The sequence below is a fragment of the Felis catus genome, chromosome E3 (genome assembly GCF_018350175.1).
Source record: "Felis catus isolate Fca126 chromosome E3, F.catus_Fca126_mat1.0, whole genome shotgun sequence".
NCBI lineage: Eukaryota > Metazoa > Chordata > Mammalia > Carnivora > Felidae > Felis > Felis catus.
The window spans coordinates 28,698,136-28,720,720 of record NC_058383.1 but is presented as its reverse complement, the minus strand read 5'-3'; the positions used below and the strand labels follow the sequence as shown (position 1 = coordinate 28,720,720).

Here is a 22,585-nt window from a genome sequence, read left to right as displayed (position 1 = left end):
TTTGTGTTAAGGTATATATTTGTGGGATGGGGGAAGAGGCATGCTAATTTCAGGAATGTTAAAATGCTGGGGAGAGGGGTGTCTGGGTGGCTCAGTTGGTTGAATGTCCGACTTGATTTCAGCTCAGGTCATGATCTCGCGGTTTGTGAGATGAAGCCCCGCATCGGGCTCCATGCTGGCCGTAAGGAGCCTGCTTGGGATTCTCTCTCGCCCTCTGCCCCTCCCCCACTTGTTGTCTCCCCCCTGCCCAAGACAAATACACTTAAGAAAAAAAAGGTTGGGGAGAAATGTCCTCAGAATTGAGGAGATAGAGTTTTATCTGATTCAACACTCACTACAACCCTGTAAGATGAAGCACTGTGTCAGCCGCTCTGGAAAGCAGTGTGGAGGTTCCTCAGAAAATTAAAAATAGACCTACCCTATGACCCAGCAATAGCACTGCTAGGAATTTATCCAAGGGATACAGGAGTACTGATGCATAGGGGCACTTATACCCCAATGTTTATAGCAGCACTCTCAACAATAGCCAAATTATGGAAAGAGCCTAAATGTCCATCAACTGATGAATGGATAAAGAAATTGTGGTTTATATACACAATGGAATACTACGTGGCAATGAGAAAAAATGAAATATGGCCTTTTGTAGCAACGTGGATGGAACTGGAGAGTGTGATGCTAAGTGAAATAAGCCATACAGAGAAAGACAGATACCATATGGTTTCACTCTTCTGTGGATCCTGAGAAACTTAACAGAAACCCATGGGGGAGGGGAAGCAAAAAAAAAAAGAGGTTAGAGTGGGAGAGAGCCAAAGCATAAGAGACTGTTAAAAACTGAGAACAAACTGAGGGTTGATGGGGGGTGGGAGGGAGGGGGGGGTGGGAGATGGGTATTGAGGAGGGCACCTTTTGGGATGAGCACTGGGTGTTGTATGGAAACCAATTTGACAATAAATTTCATATATTAAAAAAAAAAAAGATGAAGCACTGTGTGTGTGTGTGTGTGTGTGTGTGTGTGTGTGTGTGTGTGTGTATGTGTAGCCGAGGGATGGAAATCTTGCCCCATTAGTCCATAGAGAAGGGATTTGAATCTAGACTGGTTAAAAAGTTCATGCCTTTCCCTCTGCAATTATTTGTAAATTTCCAAATATGTTAAATTCCATTGGCATTTCATATTTTTTTTAGAAAGGAAAGACATCTGCAATGGTTTGTGGAGCCCTATTTTAAGAATCTGGGTCATTGCAGTGTGGACCATGTTCCTTTAGATCTTCTCTCTTTATGCTTCCCGGTTTCCCCTGGTGGTCTCCAGGGCTGAGAAGTGAAACCACTCACTCCCCATAATCCTGGTCTCAGAGAGAAATTTGGGAAAGAGGCAATAATCACCAGAGGAAGAGACATACCAGTATTTCCTTAACTCATGTTTTTCTTCCTGTGTTTAGTCTGCTCAGGTTGCTATAACAAAGACCATAAACTGGGTAGTTTTTATAACTCTTATGTTATGTTATGTTATGTTATGTTATGTTATGTTATGTTATGTTATGTTATTTTAATTTTAGAGAGAGCACGTAGTGGGGGAGAGGAGCAGAGGAAGAGAGAGAGTGAGAGCGAGAGCGAGAGCGAGAGACAGAGACAGAGACAGAGACAGAGAAAGAAGCTTAAGCAGGTTCCACGCTGAGCAATCCCACCACCCTGGGATCACGACCTGAGCCGAAATCAAGAGGCGGATGCTCAACCGACTGAGCCACCCAGGCGCCCCTACCTGGGTGGCTTTTAAAATACAGAAACTTGGGACACCTGGGTGGCTGAGTTGGTTAAGGATCCAGCTCTGAATTTCAGCTCAGGTTATGGTCTCACAGTTCATGAGTTCGAGCCCTGCATCAGGCTGCAAGCGCCCTGAGGGTTAGCTTTTTAATATGTGGATTTGCGGGAGGGGGAACGTAAACATTCAATCTATAGCACCATCCTTAGCCCTGGAAGGAATGAAGACAGCTGAAAACTAGACATTTGTCCATGCCCCACTCCGGGGGTGAAATGCTTTTAGCAGGTAGCTCTTAAAAGGTGGCCATCATTCTGACAAGGAACAAAAGTTATTCCTGCTTTGGTTCTATTTGGTTCTTCTGTGCCCAGCACAGCAGGTGAGACCATTTTGCCCCCTAGGTGTTTGCAGTGCTGTGTTCATGCTGGAGACCTGCCGCCCACCGCAGGATCCATCTGTCTTCATCCTGTTTAAATAGACATAGGCAAGGCGTCCCCGGAGCACATCCTGGTGGTTAAATCTGGTGCAAACGCCATCTGTAAAGAGCGGTTCAGCCCTGGGCCCAGGGCGGCCGGGCTGGGTTCCAAGAGCTAAGAGGTCTGCTTTCTTAGGGATCAGCTTTACGTTAGATCAGGGTTTTATGATTTCCCAAATGCTTAGCCAGGACTAGGTTAGCTTTATGTGTCTTCCTTCTCTATTGAGATTTTTCTTTTCTTTTCTTTTCTTTTCTTTTCTTTTCTTTTCTTTTCTTTTCTTTTCTTTTCTTTTCTTTTCTTTTCTTTCCTTCTCTTCTCTTCTCTTCTCTTCTCTTCTCTTCTCTTCTCTTCTCTTCTCTTCTCTTCTCTTCTCCTCTTGTCTTGTCTTTTCTTAACTGAGGTAGAACTCACATACCATAAAATTAACCCTTCACCATTTGGAATAGACAAGTCAGTGGCATTTAGTACATTCAGTCTTGGGCAAGCATCACCTCTATGCACTTGCAAGAAACCCAGTACCCATTCAACAGTCCCTCCCCATGCACCCCTTCCCCTAGTCCCTGGCAACTACTTTTTGTCTCTACAGATTTACCTATTCTGGGTGTTTTCTACTACATGGAACCTGGCTTCTTTCACTGAGCGTAGTGATTTTTTTTTTAAATGTTTATTTACGTTTGAGAGAGAGCAAGTGGGGGAGGGGCAGAGAGGGGGGCACGGAGGATCCGAAGCAGGCTCTGCTCTGACAACAGAGAGCCCAGTGCGGGGCTCGAACTCTTGAACCTCAAGATCATGACCTGAGGCGAAGTCGGACGCTTAACCGACTGAGCCCGCAGGTGCCCTGAGTGTAGTGTTTAAAAAAATTTTTTTTAAGCTTCATTTTCTTCTTGAGAGACAGAGAAGGAGTAGGGCAGGGTCAGAGAGAGGAGACACAGAATCTGAAGCAGACTCCAGGCTCTGAGCTGTCAGCACAGAGCCCGATGTGTGTCACGAACTGTGACATCATGACCTGAGCTGAAGTTGGACGCTTTTAAGCGAGTGAGCCACCTACACAAGTGTAGTGTTCTTAAGGCTCATCCACTTTGTAGCAGATGTCAATGCTTTATTCCTTTTCATGGCTAAATAATATTCCATTTATGAATATACCACATTTTGTTTATTCACTCATCACTTGATGGACATTTGGGTTGTTTCCACCTTTTGGCTATTGTGAATCACGCTGCTGTCAACATTTATGAGCAGTATTTGCTTGTTTGTCTTTGGGGTATGTACGTAGGAGTGATATTGTCAAACCGGGGGGTAATTCTGCATTTGGCTTTTTTAAGAAGGTACAGGGACTTGTGGCTTCCCCACTCTGTGGCAATTTCTCTCTGTGCTGGCCCTTTTCTTCATCCTGCCTTCCCTTCAAGTTTATAATTTCAAGTGCAGAGAAAGAGCGTCTGGGAATGTGGTATCTTGTGGTCATGAAATGTAGGGATTCCTAACTAGGGGTCGGGCTTTTTGGGCTCAGAACCCACCTCTCTCTCTTACCAACCGGTTGATCTTGGTCTAGTTGTGTGACCTCTCTGGGTCTTCACTGACTCTTCTGTAGGGAGAATAGTAATAATTGCCACCTCACGAGAGCTTGTCGAGGAGTAAGTGTGAGTAGGTGTGTCAAGGGCTTAGCACAGCACGTAGCACAGAGTGGTTGCGTGAGGACAGGTTAGCGATGGGATTACTATAAACAGCTGCCTTAGTCTGCTCAGGCAGTCATAACAAAATACCATAGCCAGGATGGCTTAAACAACACGCATTTATGTCTCACAGCTCTGGAACCTGCAGAGTCCAAGATCAAGGTGCTGGTGAGGTACGGTTCATTCCAAGGCTTCTTCTCTCAGCTTGCAGGAGGCCACCTTTTCTCTCTGTGCTCACGTGACCACTTCTTTGTGCAAGTGCATAGGTAGAAAGCGGGGGGGGGGGTGGGGCTCTGATGTCTCTTCTAACAAGGACACTAATCCTCTCTGCTCAGGGCCCCATCCTTATGACCTCATCACACCTAACTGCCTCCTTATAGGCCCTACTTCCAAATACAGTCACACCAAGGGTTAAGGCTTCCGCATTAGAATTTTGGGGGACAATTAAGTCCATAGCAATAGACTTCTTGTTTGGGATTGAACATGATGTTTTAGCATCCTGATGTCTTAGGGCTGAAGGAAATTTGTGGAGTCCATTTGTCCACAATTTCTCAACCTTAGCCTGTTGACATTGACATCGGGGCTGGATCACGGTGACCTGTGGGGGCTGGCCCGTGCATTGTAGGATGGTAACATTTCTGGCCTCTGCCCACCAGGTGTCAATGGTACCACCACCACCCCCTTACTCCTGCCCAATTGTGACAACCGTAGATATCTCCAGATATTGTCAAATGTTCAGTAGAGGGGCAAACTTGTCCCCAGCTGAGAAGCACTGATCAGGCCTAATTCTTTTTTGATACAGGTACTCTAGTTTTGTGATGCGGGGGAGTCCGGAGTTTTTCTATGCCATCTCTGCCCTTGGTCCCTAGGTTTCTGCCCTTGGTCCCTAGGTTTCTGCCCTTGGTCCCTAGGTTTCTGCCCTCTTTTTCTCCAGATGTCTCACAGCTGTCTGTTCACACACACAAAGCATTGTCGATAGGCAACGTCTTGGATGTGAAGATTAAGCCAAGAGAAACCCGATTATGAACTCCCTGAAGCATAAAGAAATCTCCCCATGCAGAATGGATTTGATTTTCCTCAAGGCATTCATGCCTGGGAAGACTTCTGTTTACCACAACCTGAAGTGAAGAAGAAATTGTCACTTTCACTTATAACAAAGAAAATGTTTCAGGTGGATAAATAGAAATACTCCTTCCAACAACAGCCCTTGACTCTGCTACCAAAACGAGGGGGATTTATGTCAGTCCGGAGAACATTGGCTCCAAGTTTTCTCCTGAAAACTGTGTCCAGGGACTGACCATTTTTTCTTTGTTAGCACCTCAAAGGGTGCATAGACAGTAATGAAAGGGACCAAGAAAATGGAGTGCGCTGGGTGTCAGATGACATCTCCATTCTTGTGAGCTGACATGAGCACTTCTTGTAGCTGGGTGAGGGAGGAGACAGAATGCTTAGTTCTTTTAAGGTTCTTGATGAATTTCTTAGTATATAGAAGTATACTAACAGGTGTGTGGGTGGCTCAGCTGGTTAAGCATCCGACTCTTGGTTTATTTAGGCTCAGGTCATGATCTCACAGTTTGTGAGTTCGAGCCCCGTGTTGGGCTCTGCCCTGACAGCATGGAGCCTGCTTGGGATTCTCTCTCTCTTCCCTCTCTCTCTGCCCCTCCCTTGCCCACGCTTGCTCTCTCTCCCTCTCTCTCTCTAAATAAATAAAAACTAAAAAAAAAGTCTACTAGGAAATCAAATATTCCTGATGATTCAGGTGTCTCCTCCTCCTTTTAAGAAAGACCATGTGTGTTTACGTCTGCCTATGTTTATGTTCAATTGATTCTACTGCTTGTATAGGGCACAGGATAAAAATTGTTATTTCTGGAGATAGTCTAGTTCTGTGTGATTCTCAACTCCGGCTGCACATTAGAACTGCACCCCCCCCCGCCCCCGTACCTTTTAATACAGTTAACCCATTTCCCCACCTCCCTTGTTAATGGACTAGAAGCCCCTACCCCAGAGGGATGGTGATTTTGCCAGGTGCTCAAGCTGGGCAGATGCCAAAGTACTACTTGGACCCATTTATCCTGTATAACCGAAAGGAGGTCAGTAAATAAGACTTCCCTTCCTAATAAAGGACTTCCTCTGTTGGACCCTGATGGCCACCACCTGAAAACTCTCAGCAAAATAAATGATTAAATCCTAAATTGTAAATCTGTTGTTGCTCTTGGGAAAACAACTCAACCCAGGAGTCCTGTTGCCCTAGATGTCGCACCTCTTCCTGAATGCAAAAGATACTATTGCTATTATGATTAGCAGTCGTATTCAAACATTTGTCCCGGCTAGAGAGATGCATAACCTGCGTTAGGTAGCCTGGCCTCACCATTAACCTAACTCCCTTTCTGCAGCACAGTAAACTGTATTTTGAAAAGATAATTGCCCACTGGCTGATGTGTTTCTCAGCTTGCTATTCTATGACAACATGACTGTTCTGGTGCAGGAGAAATTCACTCGTGGTTCTAATGGGGCGGGAGGCAAGAGACAAGGCATATTTGAGGGAATATGGAAAAACGTTGATGTATCTTTCTCTGTTACGGTTAAGGTTAAAAGATACTTTTCAGGAAAAGGTAAAATCATGACTCTCCCGATGATATACAAATAAACACACGTTAAAGATTTGTATTCTGCTCAATGAGGGCACCAACTCGATGTTATAACCGATTCCACAGAATCTGAAGAATATTCTGATTTGCGGAGCAGGGATATTGAAATGAAGGGGTAAATGAAAGTAAAACTGAGTTTTCCCTCAAGGAGAGAGAAGTCAGTGGGATCTCTACCAGCTGGGCATGGATTTCCTTGTGCACAAGAATTATTTTTGCCTCATTATACCACTCTCACAGAGTTGTAAGACAGCTCAAAGACAAGGAGAGACTAGAATCAGGTAACCTGGAGAGGTGACCTCTAGAGGCATAATCTTCCATGGAAATACTTTTTCCCCCCAAAATGACCTACATGCTCTCCTGAAGAGGTAGCGATGAGACTCCAGGAATTGAATTAGCCAGTTTTTCCAGCACAAAGAAAGCTATGAGTTTTCAAGAGCGACAGGGAAATCATCCTTCAGAGCAGAAAATGATTTCAAATGAAACCTGGTCTAGTGAAAGTCTGTCCCTGAAAACGTGGAGTCCGAGGGGGACTGAAGAATGAGCGAGAACCCAGTCTATTAATTATCCCGAGGTTTCTCTCTCGATGCTGTCAAGATGTAATAAACATCCAGATGTTCAGCTTGATTGAAGCTGAGCGGTGGGTAAATCTTGTAGTTGTCACTTAGCTGCTCTGCAAACTAAAATGAGTCTCTCTCTCTCTCTCTCTCTCTCTCTCTCTCTCTCTCTCTCTCTCTCATATTTAAGATCAGAGTCATTACCATACATCCTGGGGTTGATATCTACCAACGCTGCCTGGTTAACAGATCTTCCTTTCAAAGAAGAGGCTGTTAAACACAGGAATCGGCACCCACTAGGAATTCAGTACGTGTTAGCTGAATTGTATCGATGTATTTGATTCCTAAGCAACTGAAGAACGTTGCTTCACCTCCTGAGGAGGTAGGGAGACTGGGCAAGACGCTAACAAGCTTCTAAAAATGGCCTTGAGAGAGAAATTACTTTGGCCTCTGTGCGGTTGGAATCGGGTATCTAGATTTACAGTATTTACTCAGCTGCCATTTCTATTATCTAAAAATAAAGCAAAGCAGCTTGAAGTTGGCGAGCGAGTCTAAACCCCTTGGTGTTCGATTACTTACTAGGGTGACATACGCGGCTGTTTGGTGTATAAAGATCTGGAGACTCCGCACAGAGGCATATCGGAGGCAGGATTTAAAGATAGAAATGCATGGAGCCATTTGCCTTTTTGCCGCATTTATAAAATCAGCCATCTGGATGCTCAGTGTCCAATAACGTGATCTCTCGTATGACCGTAAGCCTTTTCTCAAAGGCAGCTTTTTCTAAGCGGAGACATAGCAGCTGTTAATGGGTTTTCTAAGAAAAAGGGAGGACTCGGGTCGATATGTTTGGAAATTGCTGGGTGAAATTTAGTGACGCACACTTGTTGATGGTAGGGGTCCTTACTAGGCCAAAGCACGTTGTGAATTTCAAAGCTGTGTGAGACCCACCTCGGAGCTGGTCTCTTGACCTTGCTTCTGCCCGCTGTGCTGTTGACCAGAATTTTCATCACCGTCTTTTTTGGCTTATCTCTCCCTTTCCCCAAAATGTCCCATTGCTACTGACTCCAACTACAAATTTCTCTATCGTATTTTGTTGGTTGTTTGTCTTTATTTTTTAATTGGAGTATAATACCCTCTGCCAGGTCTTCCCCACTTTCCATAATCCACACCTTCTCTCCCTCTCCATAGACTTATTTCCCTCTGTGCTCTACAATGCACCTCTGATCTGGGTATTGGTCTCCTTCACATCCTCTTCTGTGAAACAGGGATAATATGTACCTACCTCATAACAATTACGGAGAGCATTCAATGAAGATAGTACCTGTGGGGCACTGGACACAGTGCCCAGCACATGAGAAGGGCTTGATCATAGTAACAGCTGTTATTATTGCTGTCGACGTCATTGTTCCCCCTTTCTTTGTGACATGCCACCCTCTCTTCTCTGCTTAAGCTTGATCCTACCTTTCCTTGGTGGCAGGTTCATTGACACCCCACCCCCCACCACCCTGCATCCTTCACTCCTTTTATGTGATATGCACAGCTGACCCCTGCCCCTTATGGAAAGGACACTGCAAACATAGCTCCAAGTTCCCAACCAGATTATTGCCTCCAAGCCCCACCTACAGAGAAATATAGGCATTGCCAAAGGTTCATGGCTCCAGAAGCCACCACTCGTTCTAGCTCACCTCCCATGAAGAATTTCTTCCATTTCTGACCTCCTGTTACACTTTCCATCCTGGGTCCTGGATCTGTTTTAGTTATATGGGGACTGCCTCATGCAGTCGATCATAAGCTCCATTAGAGCAGGGACAAAGCCTAAACTCTATTTTAATCTCCCTCTAGTGTTTAGGCCAGGGGTTGGCACACTTTTCCTGGGCAGGCCTTAAAAAGGAGAGCCCCCCCCCCGCCCCGACACCTATAAATCTCCAGGTAAGTAATAAGTAAGTAAATAAAAGTCCAGGTGGTAGAAAATTCGAGCTGAATCAGCACCCCCTTTCCCGTTTTCATCCCTGAGCCACCGTGCTCAAGATTCAAATACCCAAGCAGAGGACAGAGAGAAAACCCTGAGTTAACCAGAGTCCATTCTGTTGCTTGAAAGCAATCCTGCCTCCTGCGTGTGAAAACTCCCTAGACGCCGGACCCCTTGAACTTCCCCCACATCCCAGTGCCTCCTCCCACTGCTGACCTTCACAACCACTCTCAGCCAGTGGGCCCTCCCCAGTCACGGGATGAGCTCTGTGAGCAAACAGCGGCCGAACAGGGGTTGGGGGAAACCAAGCTGAGGTCAAAGCCTCGAACACGTCTGCCGGTCCAGCTGGATCGGAACCCAACCCGGGGCGAGGGAGGGTGGGGCATCGCGAAGGCCAGTCCCAGCAGACAGCATTCGACGAGTGAGGTGTTCTCTCTCAAGGCAATGCAGTAGAGGTGCGTGACCAGAGAAAGGACGGCAGGTTCTTACAGAGCAAAATCCCTCAGTCCCCCTGCAGATGCCCCACGAAGGGGTGAGATTGTTTTTCCCCTCTCCAATAAAAATAACCAGCTTCTCTATTCTGCAGGTAAGAGGATGAATGTGCATACGTTTTTAAAACTAGATCACCAGTTGATTAGAAAGGGATACGTAACTCAGGAACGGCCAGATGGAAGAAATGCGTAGGGCAAGGTATGGGGGGGGGGAAGGGTGGTGAGTTTGCAGATGTGTCTCCCTCTTTATGGGAGCTTCATCACGTAGGCATGGCTGAGTCATGATCTTTTTAATTAAAAAATACTGGAGACGATCAAAGGATGCACCCGTCGCTTAAAATAATCCCACCACCCTCAGATAACCGCTGAGCACATCCTTGTCCAGATGTCCCTTTGTTCTTCCTCTCCTTCCCCTTTTCGCCCCCCTACCCGTCCTTCTCCTCCTCCTCTGAATCACGCTTCTCGCCGAGAGACAAATAACATGTCGGAATCTGGTCCCTTTTCGCATGCACTTCCACTGTTTTAGGGGACCCCCCCCCCCGCCTAGGGACAGAACAGAGGGTTCTTTTCCTTTTTAGTGTCTGGACGAAGGAAGTCTTAAAGAGCTGCATGCAGCCCAGAGCAGGTGGAGAAGTGGCAGCTTAAGAGAAAATAACGCTTGACAAATTAGACGGAACACGTATAATCTGAACCAACAGTAACGGGAATGGGATGTAACAGAAAGTCTAACTTGATCCAGTAAACACACGTTTTGGTTCTTTTTGTGCACACGGCTTGCTGGGCACCCGGAGGGGGAAGGAAACTGAGGCGAGTGAGGCAGAGTTGCTTCGTTCAAGAAGCTCGCTTTCTAGGAGGGGAGACAATGACACACAACGGCTCACGCCAACCCGCGGTACCTGCACAAGCCAAGCGCCGGGGGGACACAGCCACTGATACGCAGCCGACTCGCTTGTTCTGATCCATGTTCATTTCAGAGCAGGGTCTCCTGTCTGTCTTGCATTCTGTCCTCACCTGGATCCCCTTCCAGTTCCTTGCTTTGCTCTCAGTTCCCCGGGGAGGGGAGCCCGTTCTCCTGGGTGCCTTTGCTTGGATTCTCCCCTTTCTCACCTGGCAAACTCCTCCTCCTCACCCTTTTAGGTCTCAACTAGAAATTCGCGGCAAAAGGCCTTCCTCGGTCTCCTCCTGCAGGCTCGGAGCCCTTCCATCTTGCCACAGTTTTCTTCCTATCACGTGGTTACTGTTTCCCCTTAATTCTGTTACAGAAGGGATCACACCTGTTTTATTTGCCCTGCACTCAGCAAGTGCTCAATTAATATCTGCTATATGAGGGGCACCTGGGTGGCTCAGTTGGTTAAGCATCCGACTTTGGCCTAGGTCATGATCTCACGGTTCTCGTGAGTTCGAGCCCCACATCAGGCTCTGTGCTGACAGCTTGGATCCTGGAGCCTGCTTCGGATTCTGTGTCTCCCTCTCTCTCTGCCCCTCCTCTGCTCATGCTCTGTGTCTCTCTCTCAAAAGTAAATAAACATTAAAAAATATATATATCTGCTGAATGAATAAAAAAATAAATGAATGTGTCCAATGTGAGAAGACTCTTGTTGAAAAACAAAATTCAACTGAATAAGTTTTAAACATTGTTTTTTTTCAAAGTTTATTTATTTTGAGAGGGAGAGAGAGAGAGGGAGAGAGAGAATCCCAAGCAGGCTCTGCACCACCAGCAGGGAGCCTGGTACAGGGCCTGAACTCACGAACCTTGAGATCATGACCTGAGCCGAAACCAACAGTTGGACGCTTAAGCCACTGAGCCACCCAGGTGCCCCTCAACTGAATAAATTTTAAAGATCTTACTGGCTTTCGTCAACGGTTCATGAATTGGGCAACAACCAACCTAGTAGGTAGAGGGGAGCTCTGAACAGCGGTACAGGGCAAGAGACTTTGTAGCCAGAGGGAGCAGGAAGAGGGAAGCTGTACTAGGCAAAAAAGCGGGTTGGTTACGGCCAGCTGCTTACTGTCTTTCAGGGGACGGCACGGGTTTATCAGGCAGATGAGGTAAGTCATCTGACCAGGCAATTCCTGACTGACTGGTTTAAGGTTCCATTTCTGGGAGAGCCAGAACTGTAATTAAGTCTTCGTTTGGCGATGTGGGGCTTGGCATGAGTGATTCCGTGTCGGGGCTGCCGTCTAGTTTCTAACACACTCTAATGAGAAAAGGGAGCTGAGGCCGGGTAAGGTCCTGATGCAGACGGGGTGGCTCTTACTTACCAAGGAGAGACTCGAAGGCAGTGTGGGAGGCTGGGCTGGGCCTGCAACAGAAAAAAAGAACATTAATGGGAAAACTAGTAAATTCGAATCAAGCCTGTGGTTTAATGAATAGTATCGTACCACTGTTAATGCTTCATTTTGACAAATGCACCATCTTTCTAGAAGATGTGAACCTTGGGGGAAATTGGGTGAAGGGGACACGGGAACCCCCTGCACTATGATGGCAACTTTTCTGCAAATCTGAAATTATTCCAAGGTAAACATTTCATTTTAAGAAGGGAGGGAGATGAGAAGAAGCCATGAACTCAGCCCGCAGATCTGGTCAGTGGGTCAGAAGCTATCTGATTAAAAGAATGAATATTAATGTCCTTTTCTGACCTTTGTTGAAATCTCCTTCCAGAATGCTGCGATAACTTGTGGCTTTCTGTTTCTGGCTCTCTGACACTCAATCCAGAAAGGCTTTTCTGTGGCTAGTAAACTCACTCATGTTTTGGGGATATGGGGTCACAGACCAGAAGCCACAGGGACTCCATGGATCTTTTAACTGTTCCCTTTGGGCAACCACATATGAGGTGTTGCTCTCTTTCAAGTCTGGAAGTGAGCAAACAAAAAAGTCGACCACATTCAACAACGTGAGGAAAAATACTAAAACTTTTTTCTTCCCCTGTGCCAAGTGTTATTACCTGATTTTGTATTTTCAAGAGAAATATCGGGTCCACCCCCCATTTTTAATCACAGTTTTAAAAAATATTTATTTATTTTTGAGAGAGAGAGCATGAGCAGGGGAGGGACAGAGAGAGTGGGGGACAGAGGATCCGAGGCAGGCTCTATGCTGGAAGCAGTGAGCCCGTTGCTGGGCTCAAACTCACGAACCATGAGATCATGACCAGAGCCAAAGTCAGACGCTTAACCCACTGAGCCACCAAGGTGCCCCTAATCACAGATTAAAAAGAAAATTTTTTTTAATGTTTATTTCTGAGAGAGAGAGAGAGAGAGAGGGAGGGAGGGAGAGAGAGAGAGAGAATGAGCAGGGGAGGGGCAGAGAGAGAGGGAGACACAGAATCCGAAACAGGCTCCAGGCTCCAAGCTGTCAGCACAGAGCCCGATATAGGGCTTGAACCCACAGGCCATGAGATCATGGCCTGAGCTGAAGTCAGACACTCAACCGACTGAGCCACCCAGGCACCCCTAATCACAGTTGTTTTTTTTTTTTTTAAGAAGTTTGAAATTCTCTAAATCTTAAAGCCTGGCTTGATGTTAATTGCATAATAACCAACCCTGTTTTTCTAATACTCGCAGCGCATCTCAATTCAGTCTAGGACATTTGTTAAATTTCTAATGAGTATATGGCATCATAGCAGAGGTCATCTAAAATATGTGAAATCCTGCATCTAGGACCAAATAATTTTCAGTTCATAGAAGAGGGTCTTTTGTGATCTCAAGAGTGTTTTAGAAGTCTCAAAAAAATGAGCTTGCAAGATTAATTCCTTTACGTTGCAATTATAAACGCATGTAGTAGAATTGTTGAAGCGTGTTTTGCAAAGTCAAGCCATACCATAATCAAATCATAGTGTCAAAACTTATGACTCATTCTGTTAATGCCTAGCTGATTTTTTCTTCTATTTTCTAACTTGTAATCATCACAAGCCTAGCCATGGCCAATAATTAAATATTAACTGCTTTGGTGGAGAGCACTGAAGCCTGAATGTGCTAACAAGTCCTTCTCCAACAAGCCATTGGAAGGGACCAAGAACTGTCAAGTTTCCTCCAGCCCTACTTGCCTTCCATTGGGTCAGTTTCTCTCCCGGGGTACATACTAAAGTCACCCGTACCCGCACACCATCTCAGTCCAAATAGAGATTCTAATCTCCGGGGATATGCAGTAGGCTTTGAACCATCAGTGACTTTGCATTAAAGCTACAAGATCAAGATCACTACTGTATTATACTGTGAACATGGTGAGGACGGAGCAGGAAAAATGGAGAGCAACACTCAGAAAATCACACTTGGAAGGCCCTCCTTTGAATATAGCAACCATTCAGTTAGTGGGATTTGGTTATAATGAGTATTTTGTGAGAAATCACTCACGAGGGTTCTGAAGCATTGACAGTCTCTTGCAACGAAGAAGGCTGGAAACGAATAGGGGAATATTAGAAAAATGTCATCTGAAAAACTACCCAACGATGGTCACCACTAGGGTGTTCAACCATCTTGGTTTGCCTGGGACCGTCCTGTGTTTAGCACTGACAAGTCCTGCATTCCAGGAAACTATGAGTCCCAGGTAAATTAGGCTCACTGTCTGCTCTACCACTAACTGTTCTTTGGAGACTGCAAGGACAGGAAACAACTTTTTGTTTTCTTTTTTTTTTTTTTTTTGAGTTTATTTATTTATTTTGAGAGAGAGAGAGCACGGGCAAGGGAGGGGCAGAGACAGAGAGGGAGAGAGAGAATCCCAAGCAGGCTGCATGCTGACAGCACAGAGCCTGACGCAGGGCTCTATCCCATGAACCTCGAGATCATGGCCTGAGCCAAAATCAGGAGTCCGATGCTTAACCGACTGAGCCACTCAGGTGTCCTGGAAACAGCTTTAAAGAATGTTCCTTTCAAGTGTATTCACCAATAAGGCCGGGAGGCTTCTGGCCTGACTTTCCATCCATGTTCTCAGAAAGGGCCATAGTTAATGCCTGACTGTTCTTTATAGCAATTTCTAGCTAATCGAGTTGACATTTTCCTTTCTCTTCAGGCAGCTGAGGCTTAAGAGATTGAATTAATTTCGTGGCATTTATTGCAGGGGCTGCATAGATGCTGTCAGTAAGATTTTCAAAGCCTTTTTAAAGTCATATGTGCTCATTATAAAAATCCAAGCAATACGGAATGTAAAAAGTAGGAAGAAAAAGCCAATTCTCACCCTCAAACTACTATCAGAATTGGTGTATATCCTTCCAGTCTTTGATTGGACATGTGTTAACATATGTTTTTTTTTTTTAATGAAAGGAAGTATACGTAGTAAACATAGCCTAATTTTTTTCATTCAGTATATCATGGCCAACTTCCTATGCCAACAATACAGAACTATCTCATCCTTTTCGACGACTGCATAATTTTCCGATGTCTGGGTATGCTTGACCAATTCCCTACTGAGGGACATTTAAGCCACGTAACATTTTTGCTCTCATAAATATTGCTACGGGGCACCTGGGTGGCTCATTTGGTTAAGTATCCAACTTCAGCTTGTCATGATCTCACAGTTTGTGGGGTCCAGTCCTGCGTCGGGCTCTGTGCTGACAGCTCGGAGCCGGGAGCCTGCTTCAGATTCTGTGTCTCCCTCTCTCTCTCTGTTCCTCCCCCGCTCGTGCTCTGTCTTTCTCTCTTTCAAAAATAAATAAAACATAAAAATAAATAAACAATGCTACAACACCGCCCCCCCTTCTTTTTTAGGTTTTTCACATCTGTCCCATTATTTCCTCTGTATAGATTCTTAAAAGTGGAATTGCTGAGTTAAAGGTGTTTGGCTAGGTCTGGAATGTAAGAGATATATAAGTCTGAATTCATTTTGTGGGGTTCATTTTGAGACTAAAAACTTCTTAACAAGGCAGGAAAAAAATACTCAAAGTTGACATGGTGTAGTGGGAAAAAGTAGCACGCTGGAAATCAGAATTCCTTGGTTCCTGTCTATGTTCACCCCAAACCTAATTGACCTCCAACAATTCCCTAAAGCTTTCTGACTCTTGTCTCCACTGCATCATGTCTCATGGATCTTCCAGCTAGTGGACAGAGTCATCTTGCACAATGTGAATATGACCCCCTATTTAAATCCAATGGTGAAGGAATTCACCATTGTCTTCAGGATGCCACTGTCCCTAGCAGCCTGCCTGGCTACTTTCTCTCCCTTCACACGTCATGACCTGTGATCCAGCTGCCACCATGTCCTTGTATTATTCTCAAGGCTTACAATTTATCATGCCTCCAGGTTTTGGTTCCGATTGTTCCCTCCTTCTGGAATACCTATACCTGGTTCCCACTTCTCTGACCTGCTAACTCCTACTCATTCTTCAATGAATAGCATGGGCTTCTTGCCTCCTCAGAAGCATTTCCTGACCCCTACAAGTTGAATGGATATCTTTCCTTTAGGCCATATTTCCTTTGCGGACATAACTTGTTACCCCACACATCCTCCGTAATGCGGCTCTAATCACACTGCATTGTAATGGCTGTTTTGTCTGGGTCATATCCCTCTGTTGAGGGCAGAAACCATGACCTATTCAACTTTAAGTCCCAGTGTCTATCACAGTGTTTATCACACTGACACATCAAACAGTGTTTGATAATTCCTTGTGGAATAAAGCGGTTAACCTGACAAGTGATTAGATTCAGCTATACAAAATTCTGTGATTTTATCATAATTGAAAGTTGAAGGGAACCCCAGAGCAACCACTAAAGTAATAAACTCAAAATAAGATAATAAAAAAGCAAACAAAAGCATTAAAGTAGTATGCCAGTAAATACCTATTTAACATAAAAGAAGTCAGTAAAGGAGGAATAGAGGAACAAAAAAGACATGAGACATAGAGAAAACAAATAGCAAAATGGCAGGTGTAAATCTAATCACATCAATAATTGCATTAAATGTAAATGGATTAAATGCTCCAATCAAAAAGCAGAGATTGTCAGACTGGATTAGAAGAAAAAAAAAAGATCCAACTACATGCTGCTGGCAAAAGACACATTTTAGATTCAAAGACACGAATAGGTTAAAAAGAAAAAGATGGAAAAATATATACAGGCAAACAGCAGAGAGCAGGAGTGGCTCTACTAATGTTGAACAGAATAGACTTTAAGACAAAAAGCATTACTAGAGACAAAAAGGGACATTTTATAATGATGAAAGGGTCAGTACAATAGGAAGTTACAAATTTATACACATACATGCATCTAACCACAAAAGTAGAAGGGAAGGGGAGAATGAGTTGTATGTGTTTTCAGATGCATCCCTTGGAACCTCTCCAGGTTCTTTACCTGGTGGCCTCCCCTTTATTCCATTCTGAGGTATCATCGTGCTCAGGTGCACCTTGATGGTGGTGACCTTGATGCAGAAAAGAAATCACAGCAACATCAGTAGGAAATAGCCTAAGAGAAGAGGCGCCATCGTTTTTAGGTGGAGCCACGGGGGAATGTCTGAGAGCCCCTTCTCAACATCAGGACCCCTAGTCTTCAGAATTTCATCCTTTTCTTCTCTTCTCAGGTCTCCTTTCCACTGGTTGCTCTCCTCTTGCCACATCTCACTTCTCGGTAGTTCTGGTCTCGATGCCACAGCAACCCTACATTGTCTGCCCTGAATGAGCACATTTTCTACTTTGATTCCTGTCCCACTCTGGGATGGACAGTATCATCTTCTGCTGTGACAGGGAGCCCCAATTTATTTTTTGTTAATGTTCATTTATTGAGAGAGAGAGAGCAAGTGGAGGAGGGGCAGAGAGAGAGAGAGAGAGAGAGAGAGAGAGAGGAAGACAGAGTCTGAAGCAGGCTCCACACTGTCCAAGCAGAGCCCCTTGTGGGGCTTGAACTCACAAACCTTGAGGCCATGAACTGAACCAAAGTCAATATTGGATGCTTAACCAACTGAACCACCCAGGCACCCCAGGAAGCCCTAATTTAAATGATTGCTTTAGGAGCTATCTGGGTAGCTCAGTCAGTTAAGCAGCTGGCTCCAGCTCTAGTCATGATCTCACGGTTCATGAGTTCAAGCCCCGCATCAGGCTCTGTGCTGACAGAGCGTACCCTGTTTCGACCCTCTGTCTCCCTCTCTCTCTTCCCCTCCCTGCCCATGCATGCTGTCTCTCTCTCTCTGGTCTCTCTCTCCTCAAAAATAAATAAACGTTAGAAAAAATTCCCCTATCCTTCTCCAACTTCAAAGGAATTTGACTCCCAGGAAGAATTCTCTGAGGGGGTTGAGGATTCTCTGAGTGGGATGCAAATTGGAGAAGTCCAGAGAGGACTAAACAGCCCCACCTAAGAAAAAGAAACTGTGCACTACAGGTACAGGGAGTTGGGGCAGGTGATTGGGTCCCTGGAGCCAGCGTGGCCAGAGAGGGGTGGGAGGAGAAGTGAAGAGGAGATTCAGGGAAGCATAAAGGGGGTATAAAGGAGAAGAGAAGCAAATCAAAAGAATATTCAGGAATTTTGCTCTGAGATGAGTTAGGTAACCATTTCCCTATAAAGCTTCAATTAAAAAAAAGATATTACTTACTACTGAAGCCGGGTTTGTTGTTTTTGCTTTCTATTTTGTTTTTGTGAATTTGTTTTTGATGTTATCATATGCCCAAACGGCCTGAAGGTGGCCAAAGGTAGAGGCAGGGGCGGACCACACTGGGGCTATGCAGTCAGTTTGACACATCAATGGCTGAGCATTTGCTGGCTCTGTCTGGTTACAGGGTTTCCAAGATGCACGAGACACTGTGCCTGCCCTCAAGGAATTTATGGGCTGGTGAGAGAGACAGACACGTTAATACATAATTATGCAATATGTTAAGTGCCTCATAAGAGGGAAGATCTGGGTACATTGGGAACTCAGGGACTTCTGACCCAGCCTGGGGACCCCAGGAAGGCATTCAGACAGAAATGACCCCTGTGCTCAGTGAACCAGAAGAGGAAGGGAATGAGCAAAGTCACAGTGTAGTGCTTCCTGGAAAGTAAAAGCAATCCGTTATCCCTGCCTGGCATGGATTCCATTCCTCCCTTCCTTGCGTCCTTCCTCCCTTTCTCCCTCCCTCCTTTCCTCCTTCCATCCCTCCTTCCTTCTCCCACTCATCCATTCACCTATCAGAGTTCGTTCCGTGCCCTCTGTGCCCAAAACTTGGTGCGAGAAGCCAGGAATAGAACAGGGGGGAAACAGACCTATCCATTGGCCTCATGAAGCTAGTCACACAACGGTAATAGAATTTCCACCTGTGGTAAGTGCTCTGCAGGAGAATCCCAGGTAGGGCTGGCAGATAAAAATGCCCAGTTAACTTTGAGTTTCAGACAAACAACAAATGACTTTTTAAGTATAAGTATACCCTATATCATATTTGGGAGAAACTTATACTAAAACTTTTGTCTGAAGTTAGAGTTCATTTGTGAAACCCGGCCACCATAAGTCCAAGATACCATGAGATCTCCTGGCCCGAAGGCCTGGTCTTGGGTAGAGTGAGGGAGCTGGTCGGAGACAGTGTGAAGTCCGTACAACAGAAGGCTTTACCTCGGAGAGGAGTCCGGGAAAGGAAAGTGTTCCTGGAGGAGGAAATCGCAGGAACAGAAGCAGAGAGCTGCCTGCACAGAGCATTTGAGAGAAGGCCCCTGGGGCCTAAGGATAGGTATGTAATTCACTGGGACGTGGAGACAGGAGGTGCAATTGTAAAACGAATAAATAGATCACGTTTCTAAAGAGGGTGCTGCAAATGTCAGGTATGGTGACTCAGGTTATTGATTCTAAAAGATTAGTCAGGAAAGATGTATGCTGGACTCACTCAGCCCTTCTGTTGCCAGACGTCAAATAACTCAGGCGCAGAGGCTGGGAAGCGGGCAGCACAGGCTTCTTAAACCTGCAGAGTCATCCCTCCGTGCATCCGATTTTGCCTGCAAACATGCATCCATGGAGAGATTCAAAAACCGGGAAGGGTTCTGGGAAGCCAGTTTGTTTCCGCCTGAATATAAAATGCAGCCTAACTGATCTGAGAGACGCCACTGGGGAAACCTTTCAGGAAACGAAGGAAGTTTTGTTTGCCATGTGGCTGGAAGGCCACGGTGAACAGGGAGAGTGAGCGTCCTAAATACAGCTGCTGCTGGAAGCTTCAAGGGTGGCCGGGGGACCTGGACCAAAAGCACACTAATTGTGCATCCGGCCAATTGTCTGGAGCACCGGTTCTCAATCAGGGACGATTTGGCCCGAGGGGACATTTGGCAAGGTCTGGCGACGTTCTTCATTGTCACACCCGGGGTGGGGGTGCCACTGGTGTCTGGTGGGTAAACAGCGAGGAATGGTAGTAAACTCCCAATGCACAGGTCAGCCCCCCTCCTCCCCGACAAAGATTTATTTGGCCCCAAATGTCAAAAGTGCTGATGGTGAGAAATTCTAGCATGGATGCATGGGTGTGGGGAGGAGGGGAAAGGTCATTCTGAATCCAATGACAGGAACAAGGTACTATGCTTTCTTCCAATGGTTTCAAGGGTAGTAGGGTGTTTGAAATACCCTTAAAGGCATCCTCTGAGCCCCCTTTAAGAGCAGAAACAGCCAGGTCCTAAAGTGAATGGTGAATAAGCCGGGAAGGGGGATGTGGAGGTGGGGCAGGTGGCATACAAGGTGTTTCTCTCTCTCTCTTTTTTTTTTAAAGTTTATTTATTTATTTATTTATTTGTTTGTTTGTTCGTTCATTCATTCATTCATTCATTCATTTAGAGAGCCCAAGCAGGGGAGGGGCAGAGAGAGAGGGAGATAGAGAGAATCCCAAGCAGGCTCCATGCTATCTGGGGGCTTGAACCCATGAACCATGCAATCATGACCTGAGCCGAGACCAAGAGTCGGACACTTAACTGACGGAGCCACCCAAGTGCCCCCAAAAGATGTTTAAAGATGTTTCCTTTTAACAGCTTCCATTGCCTGCCTCACTAAACCACTGAATAGCCTGACCTTGGCTTTCACACACCCTCTTCTGATATATTTTCATCGTAGCCTTACGAAAGATCACAGTCACTTCTCACCCCAAATATTCCCGAAGGGATGCCACTTTTGGAGAGTCTATGCAGGGAAAGCCACCTGAATACCCCATCCCTCACTCTCCCCCATCCTCAACCCCCTGCTCCCACCCCAGCAACTGCTAGTGTGAGGCTGTTTCATCGAAAAGTTGTGTCTTCCACATGGGGGTATGCCCCTGCATCATGGAGCAAACTTGGGGGGTTCGTTCTGTGTGTGCTTTTTAAAACAAAATTCAGGCGTAAGACTAGCACAGAGAAAACCTAAACTCCTGTATCTGCCATCCAGATTTGTCAAATACTAGGGTCTTTACTTCACATCGATTAAGAAAAAAACACCCTTAAAAATTTAGCTAAAGATCCCTTGCTAGTCCCCTGCCTTTCTAGAAGTGACCCCTATTTGAAATAGTTGTATCCTTCCTACCTACATGTTGTGTTTTTTTTTTTTATTTTAAAGAGAGAGAGAGAGAGAGAGAGCGAGCGAGCATGCACGTGAGTGGGGGAGGGGCAGAGGGAGAGAGACAGCATGGAGCCTAACTCGGGGCTTGATCCCACGATTCTGGAATCATGACCTGAGCTGAAATCAAGAATGGGACGCTCCACAGACTGAGCCACGCTCCCCACGTGTTTTTGTTTTTACTGCATGATGTTTACACCCATAAACAATACGTGATCTCATGTTGTACATATCATTTGACCTCTTGTCTTTGCTACTAAACATTACATTTTCAGGATTTATGCACGTTGATGCATGTAGACCAATTCTTTTTTTTTAACTGTTCAAAGTATTTATAGCATATGAATATACCACAAATTCTTCAACCAATGTCCTATTGATAATATATGGGTTTTTTGTTTGTTCGTTTGTGTGTTTCTGGTTTTTTTCACTATTAGCAAATGCTGCCATCGTGGCCATCCCGGTATGCATCTTTTTGGGCCCAGGAGCAAGAGTTTCCACGGGGTATTTATCTAGAAGAGGAAGTGCTAAGCAGAGAGTATGCACATGTTCAGTTTTAATAAACCCTGTCAAATTGTTATCCAACTGTGATTGTACAAATTTGCAGCCCTCCCAGCGGGTCCAAGTAGCCATTTTTAAAACATCCACCCCAGACAGCCGTCAGCTACTGAGATTATTAAAAGTTTGCCAACCTGATGAGTGTGAAATCCTGTTTGTTATTTCATTTTTGCATTTTCCTGATTGCCAATGAGGTTAAACATCTTTTCATATGTTGATTGGACATTTGAATTTCCTCTTCAGGGAATCCTCAGTTTATATCATTTTGCTGGTTTGTTTTTGTTGTTGTTGTTGTTGTTTTCGTATTATGTTGATAATTTCAGGGCATTCTTTATGTTTGGTTCCTGACCATAGGTATATTTGTGTGTGATAAATATCTTCTCTCCCTCTGGCCTTTTTTTTTTTTTTTAACATTTTACAGATAATTGTACTATGCGTGCAGTTGTTAGGAAGTAATCGAGAGATCTCTGTTTACTTTTCACTCATTTTCACTCAATAGAATTTTGTGTAACTACCGTGTAATATCAAAAGCAGGAAATTGACATTGATACAATCCATTGATATATTCAGATTTCCCCAGATTTACATACACTGTGTGTGTATTAGTGTGTGTGTGTGTGTGTGTGTGTATTAAAATTATACTGTTAGGGTGGGAATGCAAGCTGGTGCAGCCACTCTGGAAAACAGTATGGAGCTTCCTCAAAAAACTAAACATAGAACTACCCTACGACCCAGCAGTGGCACTACTAGGCATTTATCCGCGGGATACAGGTGTGCTGTTTCGAAGGGACACATGCACCCCCATGTTTATAGCAGCACTATCCACAATAGCCAAAGTATGGGAAGAGCCCATATGTCCAACCATGGATGAATGGATAAAGAAGATGTGGTATATATACACAATGGAGTATTACTCGGCAATGAGAAAATGAAATCTTGCCATTTGCAACTATGTGGATGGAACTGGAGGGTATTATGCTAAGTGAAATTAGTCAGAAAAGGACAAAAATCATATGACTT

General features: G+C 45.1%; 1 protein-coding gene and 1 long non-coding RNA gene across 2 annotated transcripts in view; one reads left to right on the top strand and one right to left on the bottom strand.

Annotated features, from left to right (window-relative positions):
• Nucleotides 1-22,585, top strand: part of BMERB1 (bMERB domain containing 1) — a 120,306-nt gene that overhangs the window by 12,625 nt on the left and 85,096 nt on the right. The window lies entirely within an intron of this gene.
• The window catches only part of LOC123382654, a 76,400-nt gene continuing 65,173 nt past the window's right edge, over nt 11,359-22,585 (bottom strand). Inside the window, exon 3 of the long non-coding RNA XR_006591333.1 lies at nt 11,359-11,864. This is a non-coding gene — a long non-coding RNA (uncharacterized LOC123382654). The remainder of the gene's footprint in view (nt 11,865-22,585) is intronic.